Source organism: Leopardus geoffroyi, chromosome B2 (genome assembly GCF_018350155.1).
Source record: "Leopardus geoffroyi isolate Oge1 chromosome B2, O.geoffroyi_Oge1_pat1.0, whole genome shotgun sequence".
NCBI classification, from domain to species: domain Eukaryota; kingdom Metazoa; phylum Chordata; class Mammalia; order Carnivora; family Felidae; genus Leopardus; species Leopardus geoffroyi.
In genome coordinates this window covers 123232935-123246516 of record NC_059332.1, presented here as the reverse complement: position 1 = coordinate 123246516, position 13582 = coordinate 123232935, and the positions used below count along the sequence as shown (strand labels likewise).

The 13582-nt window shown below is 41.9% G+C and overlaps 1 protein-coding gene across 14 annotated transcripts in view; it reads left to right on the top strand.

Moving 5' to 3' along the window:
- The window catches only part of MAP7 (microtubule associated protein 7), a 178470-nt gene that overhangs the window by 95718 nt on the left and 69170 nt on the right, over window positions 1–13582 (top strand). The window contains exon 3 of one of the 14 annotated variants that reach the window (XM_045499763.1): window positions 11610–11613. The exons of the other annotated variants lie outside the window; for them this stretch is intronic. The gene's annotated coding sequence lies outside the window, so the exon portion shown is untranslated. The remainder of the gene's footprint in view (window positions 1–11609; window positions 11614–13582) is intronic. 14 annotated transcript variants of the gene reach the window in all.

The following is a 13582-nucleotide window of genomic DNA, read 5'->3' as shown; positions in this document are numbered from 1 at the left end:
TGGAAACCGAAATGTGTTGCTAGCAGGTGTCTTATCATAGACCCCAATGAAATGACGGCATTCCGTCTGCATTCCTAAAAGTGGTCATTCTTGCATGCAAACTTAGCTAAGTAATCTCCGGTTGGTGTGAGTCCGTTCAGTATTGTTATTTGTATAACCCCAGCATCGGCAGTACCTGTGCTGATGGCTGTAAGTGGCAGTAAGTTTTAGGGAACTGCTCACAGAGAAGAATTATGCTACACGGCGATATGTCCACTAAGTTCTTGGGAATAAAGCTGTTTGACTTCTGGCATGTGTGTGGAGTGGGGCCAAGGGCTCTGGGTTGGAGGTAGGGAAGTCCCCATTCTGTCCATACTGGGTGAGTACTGGGACGCTCTTGCTGGTACAAGGTGTCTCATGGAGCGGGCTCCAGACCTGATCCAGTTCAATTTCCAAGGAATACGAGGGGGGCTGCTTGGGCTGTCATCGTGGGAAGTCTCGTTCTGATGGGAAGCAGCAACACCTCCACACAGACTGGACAGTGTGGCAGCCGCCCAGTGGAGTGAGGAAGGGACAGGGCAAGGGGGCAGTTCTTTGCTGAAAAACTACATAACAGAATGTACCTTCTGCATTATTTTTGCTGTAGGCAGTAATGTTTCTGACACCGTGTAGGTCATGGCAGAAACATTTTTTCTTTGCTATAGAGAGATTACTTGACCAGATATAGAAGTAAAACATCACTTATGCCAGAGCTCTCAGAAGCTTACCTGTCGAGCCCACCTAATCTAGCCCAGCACAGTACAAGTTTAGGCAGAGGACTTAAAAATCAGCCTTGATGATGAAGATTAACGCAGCGATGTCATTCATATTTATTCCTGTCTCTCTGTGTAGTTGAGTTACACCTTCATGTTACTAAAGCTCATAGAGCTGAGGCTGATGGTTTATTATAGAGGACAGATATTAATACATCAAAAATTGTATGTAACTGGTTGTTCAGTGCAGAGACCTAGATCATCAGTTTTAGTGTGGTCCACGTACTACTTTAATGTGATTTTTTTAATGAATAAGATGTTTTAAAGTTAGCGGAGTGAGTTTTAAAAAGGAATGGTGCATGTTTCCTTATGTAAAACACGACTCTGACTAATGAGACAGCATCAGCTATTTTTTTCATCTTTCCCATTCCTGCTGTGAGGTAAGTGCTTGTCCACAGTGTTTTCAACGATGAAGAAGGCTGTCTTTTAGGCATATGGAAAATGGAGTTTCTCTCGAGCATCAGTAGTTGCCATATTTTTGCTACTGAATATTCGTTTACAAAGTCAAGTTCAGCCTGCCTGCAAAAAAAAAATCTGCTTAAAGAAAATTGAATAGCCTATCCGAGGTGCTAAACTGAGAAACATACGAAAGACTGTTTCTAAGACAAGATATTCAAAAAATCTAAATGACTAATTATACTTGTTTATGAAGTGAACCTCCTTTCTCAACTAGCTCTAAAACATAATCACCTGTGACCCCTAGCTTATACATATTTGCTAGACTATTGTAGTGTTTAAAAAAACAAACAAAAAAGCAATTCTTTATGCTATATGGGTTATGTTCCCGAAGTTCATTTGCAGGATGGCAGGTTGAAAGCTGGAACATACACTCACATTATTAATATACCACATATGCACCTGATGAGCCACAAAAGCCAGTTTCATCGGTTATGTAGTAATGCTATCATGGAATCTTCATGAAACAAATATGCTCAGAATTATTCAACACTTTCTAAAATTCTAAACTAATGGTAAAATGATCTATCCTCAAATTGCTCATATTCTGTTTCGAAAGCTGATTTTTGTGCTGTCAATCTCTGCTTCCTACCCCATCCTCATCATTTTCCTCCTTCCTTAGTCTCCATGGAGACCAAACTCAGTATTAGCACAGCTCCTCTCTCCTTCACTCTTTACAGAAAGCACACACCCTCTTGCACTTTTTCTAAGGCTTTTCAATGCTATAAAACAAAGGAGGTAAAATAACAACAAGGTTTGAGGAAGTCTTGGGCTTGTACTTCATGTGTAAACTAAAAAGAAACTGCATTGCCATGGTATTCATGGACTGTTCCCGGTACGACCAGAAAAAGGGGCAGGTTCGAGGGAGCGCCCAGAGACTGCACTGAGATTCATTCACATTTCGTTAGAAAGCCCAGACAGTTCTTCAAATATTTTCCTTTCTGACAGTGACTCTACTGGAATCTTGAAAACAGAATGGGTTGTCTAGGAGCAGGTTCTTGGATAAAGAACAGAGCGTGGAGACAAGCCAGGCCAGTGACCAATATGGTGCTCCCTGGGATGGAAGGAGGGCAGCCTGGCTCACAGCAGCTCCTTCCTCCACTTAGCGTTTGTTGACTGTTTTCACTTCTTCTGGAAGGAGCTTGCTGTACGGGTTTACCCTCTCAGCCGCCCTCACCTCCCTTCTGGCTTTTCCAACCGGCCTCGATACCAACCCTTGCGTGGAGATTGTCCAGTAAGAGACGGTCACAGAAAATGCATCCAAGGCACTTAGAACAGAGGAGTCCGTTTATCAGCTTAGTTTGGCTTAGCTCTTGATGAATCTGAGGGACCTGTAGCTTAGGCAGATTGCAAATTTGTAATTGGCTTCTCTTATTTGAAATGGACATAGCATAGTTGAAATAAACATGTGCATATTAGCTGCAGCCCATAAACCTAGGGGTCATCAGTGCTCCGGCCTGTCAAGAGCCTTCCCGTCTGGCCTGACAGCCCGCCAGGTTTTGCCGCCTGCCACACAGCCGTCTTTGTGCTTTTGAGCGTCGCAGGATCCCGTGAAACCGCTCCTGGGCTTTCAGGCTGGCGTCCTTTCCTTTAGCTGGATTTGTTTTCATCAGTTACTACATTTAGATATTTGATAGGTTCCAGAATTTGAGATCCTCCATTTGGGGACATTTTGAGTCTGGCAAATGAAAGAAATCCAACAAATAAAAAGCCTGGTCCAGTAAAAAGATAATAACAACGAGAGCAGAACACCATGCTTTAAATCTCGCCTTTTCTTTCCTGCAGAGGACTGAAGAAATGCTTGGTCATCTAAGTCCCTTGTCCTGGCAGGAGTCCCTGGTTACTCTGAGCAAACCAAAGTCCTGGCTTCATCACATTTCTGTGCACTCCAGGACGAGAGTCATAATTATTTCATGGATGCGAATGGATCCACAAACCACATATCCCAAAAAGTCGCTGGCAGTGTGAGTCCTAACACAGCATCTGCGTGGAGCCCCCTGGGTGGGAGTCCACACTGTCCTCCATGCAGGTGCCTTCAGCCTTCATCCCCAGCCTGTCCCCACCGGCTGAGGCTCAGAAGGAGGAAGAACTTTGGCACTCTGCCCTTTTTCGCGCTCCCTGGCCCAGCAGTCCGTTATTCTGGCTTTGAAGTGGGCCCTGGGCAGCCAGGCAGCGCTCTACCCCTTTGCTGCACTGCTCCATTTCCTAGACAGAGAAGGTGCCAGAGAAGCAATTCAATCCCAGCCCAGCCCACAACATCTATCAGAGTTGGCAGAAGCCGCTGCTTGAACGGATCCAGGTTTGGTTTGCAAAACTGAGAGGGGAAGAAGTGGTAAGCAAATCCACATAAAACCTAGTTTTTAAGTTTCTGATTCAGCCCTAATAGGGCTCCTCGCAGACCCCATCCCTGCCTCTCCCAGAGAGGTAAAGCCGCCTTGGAGACTTTTTTTTTTTTTTCTGTAGTCCTCCTCCTTGGAAGTGGTCGCCTTCTCGGTGGTGTCCAGACCTGCAGAAGCAAAGAGGCTTAAATTGTGGGAGATTAATACAGCAACTCCGGGGGCAAGGGACCAGGTGCTAGTGTTAATAGAGGAAGATAAATAGCACTCAGTCAGGACCATGGTTTCACAAATGGATGAAGATTCAGAGAACTTCAAAGTTAGAAGGGGAGACAAAGATAACTGATGACTGTAGGCATGTACTGGAAATGGCAAAATGCAGTGCAGTTAACGACTGGAAAAGTAGGCTGAGTAAAGTTATCGACAGAAAAGAAAGGGACAGAAGACTACGCAGCATGACGATTTGAATAAACAGAAAGCACATCTGCGTGAACACAGCAACTTTTTTCCCTGAAAGAAAAGAGGGAGGGAGGGGCTTTCTCTTTTTCTTTTACAGCTGCATGTACCATTTGCATTTCCTAATCCTGTGATAGGCGTTTCTTTTTTAAGTTTAAAAAAATGGGTTATCCAGGTGATGGGATTATGGGCCTTGCAATTTTTGTCTTCATAGTCTTTCTGTAGTATCAAAAAGCTCATCGATTATTTTTTAAATAAAATTAAGCTAAATCAATTGGAATTTTTATTATTTTCGTCAGCATCTACTCTGAGGTTACATTTATAAAGGGCTGACAGAGAAGCTAATGCAGCCCTACTGTAACCCATCCGCGAGTCTGTTGTGGTCAGGAGGAGTTGCACATAGGGCCTTAGGATGCTGGCAAGAGTTGTTCTGGATGACCAGGGGTGCTCTGGGAACCCTTCACATTCTGCTCAGAAATCCACTGTCTCCCAAGTTGTTTGGAGCTGCTTTCTATTACAGATGAGGTTATTGAAACTCTGCTCTGGCGTCTTTTACTTTTTTTTTTTTTTTTTTTTTTGCCCTAACTTTTGCTCCTCCTAATACTTTCAAAACTAAATGCTGATCTGCTTTAATATGATGAACCAGCACCTGTTTTGCTTTCTTCTGGAAGAAATTAGAATACAGAAGATCCATGATGTACCAAGTGAAGGGGAAAATAGGAAGTACGTACAGAGTCCCACAGTGTGTCCAGCCCACTTATGAATGCCTCGAATGACAAGCCGTTTTCTAAGACACAACATAAGAGATACACTTATCATCTAACCACTACCTAGTTTTGTGCGTGTTGGTTTTTCCTAAGTAATTCACACGATGTTCTTGGAGCCTTTTATTGCCCCTGTCCCCCCACTTAACATCAAATCCTCTGCCTTTTCTGAGTCTCACCTGCCTCAAAATCCCATCCGGAATCTCGCCTCCAGCCCTCAGCGCCTAGGATTGGGGTGTTGCGTATTGCAGACTAGAGGAAGTAGAAACTAGAAGGGTAGACTGGGGCCAGATTTTGGTGCATGCTTGGACTTCATTCTGTAGTTAGTGGAAACTCATGTCAGTTTAGAGATTGCTTTTAATTGTGAGTACTGAATAAAAAGTGATTTAAATAAGTTAGGAGCTTTCTTTTTTCTTACCTGCAGGAAATATGGGAAGTAAAGAGTACAGTAGTTCAGAGATGTCCGGGCCAGGTCTCCGTTATTGCCTTAGCTTCCCCCTCGCCTTACCTTCTGGTTACGAGGCAGCTGTCTACCTTGAACATCACACCCATCTTCAAGACAGGAAGAAAAGGGAGAGTGGGGAGCCATGCCACTTGAGTGCACGTCCCCTTTAAGGAGCATTCTCACAAACCCCACCTAACAATTGCAGGGTTCAACTTCTTGGCCAGGGCTGTGTCGTGGTCAGTCAGGGTTCTGTTAGAAAAAAAGTGCTGGGTAGACATTTATTAGGTAACAGGCATGGAATGGCCCAGAGCCTTCCCTATGCAAATTGACAGTATGACTTTCCAAGAGAGAAATGCAGCAAGCCTTTCCCCAGGTGTGTTTTTGTTTGGGTTTGGTTTTTTACTCTAAAGCACATTTTTTGCTTTGCATCCTGTGAGATGAGCTGTATTGGGAACTTTTGGAAGCATACATTCTAAAAACAACATAAGATGGAATGAAATCAAGTGCCAGGCAGTGTGAGGCAGACTTGGGAGCTCAGTAGAAGTCAGAGAAAGAAACGTGTTGGAGGTAGGAACAGCTTCAAAGATTTCATGAGAAAGAGACCTGAGCAGGGCTATGGGAAATGGATTGGACTCTCTACCAGGCTGTAATGGTGAATGCGTGACATTCTATGTTTGTCAGGTCCCAAAACAACACCCAGAGTGAACTCTGTGAACTGTGGGCTTTGGGTGATAATGATATGTCAGTGTAGGTTCATTGATGGAAACAAATTACCACCGTAGTGCAGTATATTGTTGATAATGGGGGAGGTTGTGCATATGTGGAGGCAGGGGGCACATGGGAATTCTGAACTCTCCATCCAATTTGGTGTGAACCTAAAACTTCGCTAAAAAATAAAAGCTGGGGCACCTGGGTGGCTCATTCGGTTAAGCCTCTGACTTTTGGTTTCGGCTCAGGTCACGATCTCATGGTTTGTGAGTTCAAGCCCGCATCGGGCTCTGCACTGACCGTGCGGGGCCTGCTTAGGATTCTCTCTCTCTGCCTTTCTCCGCCCCTCTCCTGCTCGTTTTCTCTCTTTCTCTCTCTCTCTCTCAAAATAAATAAATAAACCTTTTTTAAAAAGATATTAAAAAGAAGAAGAAAGAAAAAAGATGGATTGCACTTAAACAGTTGAAGAGATGACAAGGCTGATGTTCCAACAAGAGAGGAAAACACGAGAGAGGACGCAGATGTAGAAGTGACAGTGGTGGGAGACTAGATTGGCCCATAATTGAAAAATAAAATTTTATGTTTATTCATTTTTGAGAGAGAGACATGAGCAGGGGAGCATGAGCAGGGAAGGGGCAGAGAGAGAGGAAGACACAGAATCTGAAGCAGACTCCAGGCCCCGAGCTGTCAGCACAGAGCCCGACGTGGGGCTTGAACTCATGAACCACGAGCTCATGACCTGAGCTGAAGTCGGACGCTCCGACAACTGAGCCACCAGACGCCCCATGGGTTGGCGCATAATTTTAAACAATTTAACAGGAGGTTAAATGTTCTCCTGTTACCTGAAATGAATTGGAATAACCTTAACCTTTCATCAGTTGTCACTCATTCCTATTGCATTTTTCTGAGTTTGCATAAGAAAATTTAGGGTTAAGTATTTTACTGTTGTGCAGAGGAGGAGTAGTTAATTATTGATATTCTGCAGTCTTGTATATGTGTTTTTTTTCACAGATTAAACCCAATAGTATAGGATTAAAATTACATTCACATTTCTTTGCAAAACTAATGTTTAAAACTGTGTTATTTATTTGGGATTCAGAGAACTATATATACATCTTCTACCTTGATAATTTTATTTTGTATTTAAGTATGAAAGCTTTTCTATTTTGTGGCCTGTAGTAATCATTTGTAAACTGTTGGCATCAGCAATTTTAGTTTTCTTCTTAAAATAAATCATTATCCTGCTAAAAGTAAAAGGATCTTCTTTCAGTTGGTTACTTTAATTAAGCAGAGTAATGAAGTTGAGTAGTAATTGTTTTTCTCCAAGTTATTTAAATAGTTGCTTTTAATTACACATTGGATTTAATTGAATTGGGTCTAATTTGATAAACTCCCTATCCAGCTGTTGAAACTTGGTAAATTACAGAGACTATAGCTAATTTTCTATTTCTCAGTGTAACTAGGAAACTTTTAATATGGTTAGGCTTTCCTCCTCTTTTCTGTACTTTGCCCCCATCTTTGCTTAGTCATAAACATTACTTGTATTATGGAGCAGGGAAAGAGATAATTTGTGTAGCAGCTAGCATCTGGTGATAAATCACCAGGAAGGTACATCACCCATGGGGATGAAGAGGCTTGCCTTTTAATCTGGTTTATATGAATGCAGGTGGAAGATGCTGCCTTTTCTGTTCTATTTATAATGTTGCCATCTGGCTGAAGGAAGGATTTTGTTTGTTTTATTTATTTGTTTTTAGATCAAAGTGTTTTGGGTTGGATTTAAAGGATGTCACGTTTGTTCCAGTCAGCCCACTGTATCAGGAGTTTGTACCGTGAATCAAGTAGCTGCTTTTAGTGGTAAACAAAACAGCTGAAGAAGTGATTCCCAATACTCTACACAAAAAAACATATGGGATGTGTGCTTTTCTAAACAGTGGTTTTCTTCATTTCAGCTAGAATGGATGTTTGTCTTTTTAGCAGATTATCAAAACAAATCGATTAAATCTGTTGCTTTGGGAAAATGTTGGGGTTTACAGATGCCTCCAAGCTGAAATGCTTGTTTTGTAACCTTTCTGATATTTCCAACAGAGGCTGTAATGTTTTCCTGCTTCTTCCCATGCAGTCCAGGCAATATTCTGTTGTACTTGGAGTTTGTCGCTCCAATTCCCGGAATACTCACTAGAAGTGATACTGGGCAGACCTTTCTATTATATGGCTGCAAAAGCAGTCATTTGATTTTGAGGCTTGCCTGAGGTCACATCAAAACCAGGCTAGAATTACATTAAGTATTTTCTGGGTTTTTTCCTGACACAGAGTGAGTATGACTGTAATCTGGCAATCCTTTTGGTCACCTTTTGTCTGTAATCTTAGCAGCCATCAAAAATGAACACGTGTATACTTTTTCTTTTTACTCGTCAAGAATGCTTTCCCTTGGGGCGCCTGGGTGGCGCAGTCGGTTAAGCGTCCGACTTCAGCCAGGTCACGATCTCGCGGTCCGTGAGTTCGAGCCCCGCGTCGGGCTCTGGGCTGATGGCTCAGAGCCTGGAGCCTGTTTCCGATTCTGTGTCTCCCTCTCTCTCTGCCCCTCCCCCGTTCGTGCTCTGTCTCTCTCTGTCCCAAAAATAAATGTTGAAAAAAAAAAAAAAAAAAAAAGAATGCTTTCCCTTTCTGGGCTTTTGCCACAATTTGGTCAGGGTACACCACCCACCCTCCAGCCATCTCTCATCCCCTTCAAGCATTTGTTCAGTGTCACATATGTGCCAGATAGCAAGCTAAACGCTGAAGTTGGAGATCCTAAGGATGAAAGGCATGGCCCCTGCCCTCAGGTTTCTCAAATAGAGCATTATCACAGCACTGCACCCGACCAAGTGTCAAAGACAAAATAACTCCAGCTCCATTTAATGGGAGACCATCTAGGGTTCTTTAAGCTCAGAGCACAATGGTTTGTGATGAGAGCTCTTCAGAGGCAAACAAGCTGCCCACTCCTGATCCCTTAAAAATATTTTGGTAACTTGTTTTGACAGAATTATCTTTTGCTCTTATTTAGGTAACATTTATGCTGTTCCTACCATGTGTGATTTAATACATAAAAACTGGATCTTTTTTTTTTTTTTTGGTGAAAATTTATCGTTGGTCAGTATTTTTGATGCTCACTTTGACGTTTCAGTGTAACTTTTGCAACTTCCTTTTGGACATTGATGGAGTATAAAGTATTAATAAATAACTATGTGTGTCTATTCCATTCTTCCTGCTTTCATGATATAGTTAAAGATGAGGAGTAGTGTTTCTGGTGGATTCAGTTCCCATGGATCATGTAACTGTAGACAATACTGAATTGTATTTATAAAACCAGTGTCTTTGTATTGGGTTTGTATTATCTCAGTATTGGACAAATTTCTTTGTCTTTGGTTGACTATCCTTTTCTATCATGGTCATAAATGTTTCATTTTTCTTCATTATGCAGAAATGAAGTAATCAGAAAATGACTCAGTCACTGTTCATTGTTGCTTGAATGAGCTCCCCCTAAACTTAAAATTCTCCGTGCAGTCTATGGTAGCCACCAAGTCGTAACTTTTTGTTTTATCTGCATGAAATACAGCGAAAAAGCAAATCTTAATTGAATTGTTTCTGTCAGCAGAATGAATAAGGATGAAACGTGAGACTCTGATATGCATTATCAAATATGTTCTTAATTGCGTTTGTTTTTGCAACAAGAAATGAGCAATAGATTGTTGAATAAATGGTTCATTATTCTTATTGCTATGTTGAATTAAATGTGGCTAGATTTTATACCACACCACCAAGTGGGTTTATTCTGGTGTGGAAGGGCAAATTAGAGTCTGCACTGTTTTTCAACATCTGTACTTATATACACTGCCTATAAATTTGCATAATGCCTATAAATTTGCATAATGCAGAGGCTGCTTCCCTATCCTGTGGCGATCTATGAAAGATAAAAGACACCAGTCAGCCTCTGCCCACATCTTGTTTCCTTGACCTTCCTGCAAAATGACCTTCAAAACACCCCACCTGTTTCCCAACCAGGCATATGTCCTCCATTCTGCATTTCCTCATCCTCCCCACTGCCCTTGCTCCATGGAGTTGGTGGCTGGGGTCCCATTTCCTGCAGGATTCGAGGCAGAGGAGACCCCGAAGCCTTAGGGAGGATCCCTGGGTGGTGCTACCTCGCTGCCCTGGGCTCCTTTCTTGGACGACCGCACTGACTATTCTTCCTGTTCTGTGTTGCGTCAATGACAGACAGGCATGGTTTTCACTGTGATCAGTTGTGTCACTGTGTTCCCTTAATGGTCAAGTACTTATCTCTTGGGTACATCTTAAGGGTGAATGGGAAAATCTGAATAATTATGAAATTATGCAGAAAGCAGAATTCTTAAGATGTCTGGTTTCCTTTTACTCTTTCTGTTAAGATGGTAGGCACTTTTTATACACTTCCAACAGGCTCGTTATAGGGCTTCACTTCTTATTTACCCAGAATCCCCCAAAGTTACAGTAGCTCACAGCCAGAAGGTCCACAGCACACACTTCAGTGACTTTCACTGCCTTCAGGGTAAAGTCCACACAAACTTGGAATTCAAGGAGGCATTGACCTTAGCCTGTTTGTCTTATTTTCAACTGCCTACCGTCTTAAACCTGCTGTTCTGACTGGACAGTGCCCTGATTATCTTTTTTTTTTTTTAATTGCTTAGATAATTTTGCTTATGGCATCCTCCAACCATAAATATTCTCTGCTTCACTCTTCACTTACACAGATTCTCTCCATTCTTGTAGAGCTTTATCTGATGAAGTTTTGTATCACTACTATGCCCTTAGTATCTTCTCCCACCTCTGACTCCCTGTAGTACTATCTACATCATTTGCTTGGTTATTAATCCTCTGTGGTATATCGATTTTTAAAAAGTGAATTGATCCATGGCTACAATTTCATGTGTTTTCATATTGTCTCCTCCAAAAGTTAATAAGCATCTTGCAAGTAGATGTTGTGTCCTCTGATCTTTGTGCTCATTGTGCACGGTACAGTGGCTGGCCTGTGAGTGTGCCTGTAAATGTTTATTGGAAAAAAAATGAACATTTCTGACCCTGGGAGTGTGGTGGTTCCATTGATACGGTAACAAAGTGACTGACAATCGGGGTTAGCTGATTTTGTGAGGACAGTTAGTTTGCCTTTTGGCATAGTTTCCAGTGATCACACAGATACAGGAGCATATATTCCCTAGAGGTGGGAAACGGGGACTGTATTTGAGAGAGCATACTTAGAAATGCAGACTTGAAAGTGACTAACATAGAGAGCATGCTTCAGGCCAAAAGAGGAGACCACTTTTCTGAAGAGAAGAGAAAATACTGGGGGAATCGGAAGCTCCAAAACAGAGTTTGAAGAAGTAACCTAGAATTGGGGATTTAGGGATTCAGAAAAAGAAAAGTGGTAGCAGGAGACACATTAATTTTTCTTCCCAGTCCTGAGCACAATGTGTCCCCGAGTCGAGTGCTGTCTGCCAGTAATAAGAAAACAAAGGTAAAGCAGAAAATTGAACCCAGGTTTGTCTGGTGTCAGCTCCCTTGAGCCTCACCATTCCTATAATTTCACATACAATTATGAGGAATTTAAACTGAGAAGCTCTCCATTATGTAGAACAATCAGAAGAGTCATTTGAGGTTTGCTTTCTGTCCTTGTTATGATGCAAATGTCATTAATAACATTGGATAAAACCTTCAATATCTATGTTGCAATACTCCTGGCAGCTCTATCAGAACAAAATTTAACGGTCAAGTAAATAAGTAAAAGGATGCTACAGCAGAAGATTTTAGGTGAAACACTGAATTGCCTGAAAAGTACTCTGTAATCGTTCTTTTTTTTTTTTTTAAACAATAACATTCTTCAACTGCCAGCCACAACTGTGTTCTGTAGTCACATTTTCAAATAAGTAATTTTTTTAGTGTGCCAAGGGTCTGTCAAGACCACCCCAGGCTCTGTGATTCATTCATTAGGAAGATTCAGGACTCCGCTTATAGTCAGACACAGAGCTAAGATTTATTGGAGCAAAACCAGGCCTTTCAAAGGAGAGCTCCCTGACGCCTGCTGTGCTAAGTCTTTCCCGCACAGGCAAACTGAATCTTTTAGGGTAGACCTATGAAGTTGCAATATTCATCCATTTTTTTACTACAGAGGTGGCAATTGCCTGTGGTTCAACCTCTCGTTCTGTCCTCTAACTTAGTCTGTCCCAAAGCTGTTCGCGTCCCCTGAGCCGGGTGTCCACCAAGTCCAGCTGAACAATAGAGCAAAGAAGAACCCATATAGACCTGGGCCTGATGGCTAAACTCTGTTAAAAATAGTGACAGGAATACATTAGCCTTGTGGACATCAAGACCACATGTCATTCAGTGAGATTTAAACTCGGGTTGGTTCCTAAGGTTGTAGTCATAAATGTCTTGTCAGAGTAAGCTTTTTTACTAAATTGAGCATTTGTTGGGACCCATTATTTTGATCTGTTGAGAGAGACTCTTCAACAGACCATAAAGCCAAAAATAGAAACAAAGCAGTGAGAGCCCGTGACCTTTATGGGAAGTCATTGCAAGGAACACAGTGAATTGTAGAGGATATGGATTTTAGAGGTGCATCTGGGGCATTGACTGGAGCTGCAGGATTTTTACCAGATGAAAGCTCCAAATGTCTGTCGTCTCTATATTTTGTTTCAGAGTGGTTTAGAGAGAGACAGAACCCCAGACCGCAAGGATGCTTCTCTGCATCCTTCCTCTTTAACACTCTCAGATGTGGCGCTAATGGAATAAAGCTTTCAAGCTAGCAGGAAGATCAATAGAGATTTTACAAGGCTAGCAAACACTTATTGAGCATCATGGAGGATGACTCAGTTTTCTTTATAAAAAAATGAAAGAGATTCAAATTAATCCTGGAAAATCACCTGAGTCATTTAAAAAATGGTATTTTTTAATGATAAAATAAAAAATGGTATATGCAATCCTGTCTGCTAGTCGTCTAGGATTTCCAGTTTTTTAAATGTTGGAAATCTTAAATAAATTATTTTCATTGTGATCTCAAGTAGTGAAATTCCCTGTATTTTGCTTTAAAACCAAATCACAAGATTTTATTTCCCATTATTATAATGGAGGGTTTGGGTTCGTTCTTTCTTTCTTTCTTTCTTTCTTTCTTTCTTTCTTTCTTTCTTTTTTTCTTTTTTTTTTTTTTAGGCTCATTTTACCTAATGTGATGGTAACTTGAAGGGCATTAAATCTGAGCCTGGCTGGCTCAGTCAGTGGAACATGTGACTCTTGATCTTGGGGTTGTGACTTTGAGCCCCATGTTGTGTGCAGAGATTACTTAAAAATAAAGTCTTTAAAAAGAGAGGGAAGAAAAAAGAAGGAAGTTCTATTTCAGGTCCTCAGTTGTTAATCCCTTCTGACCTGGATGGTGCTCAAGCTCTGACTCAAATCTGTCACCTCTTTGGGGCGCCTGGGTGGCTCAGTCGGTTAAGCGTCTGGTCCTGATCGGCTCAGGTCATGGTCTCATGGTTGCTGGATTGAGTCCCGCGTTGGGCTTCACGCTGAGCACGGAGCCTGCTTGAGACTCTCATTCTCTCTCCCTCACCTGTCTCCTTC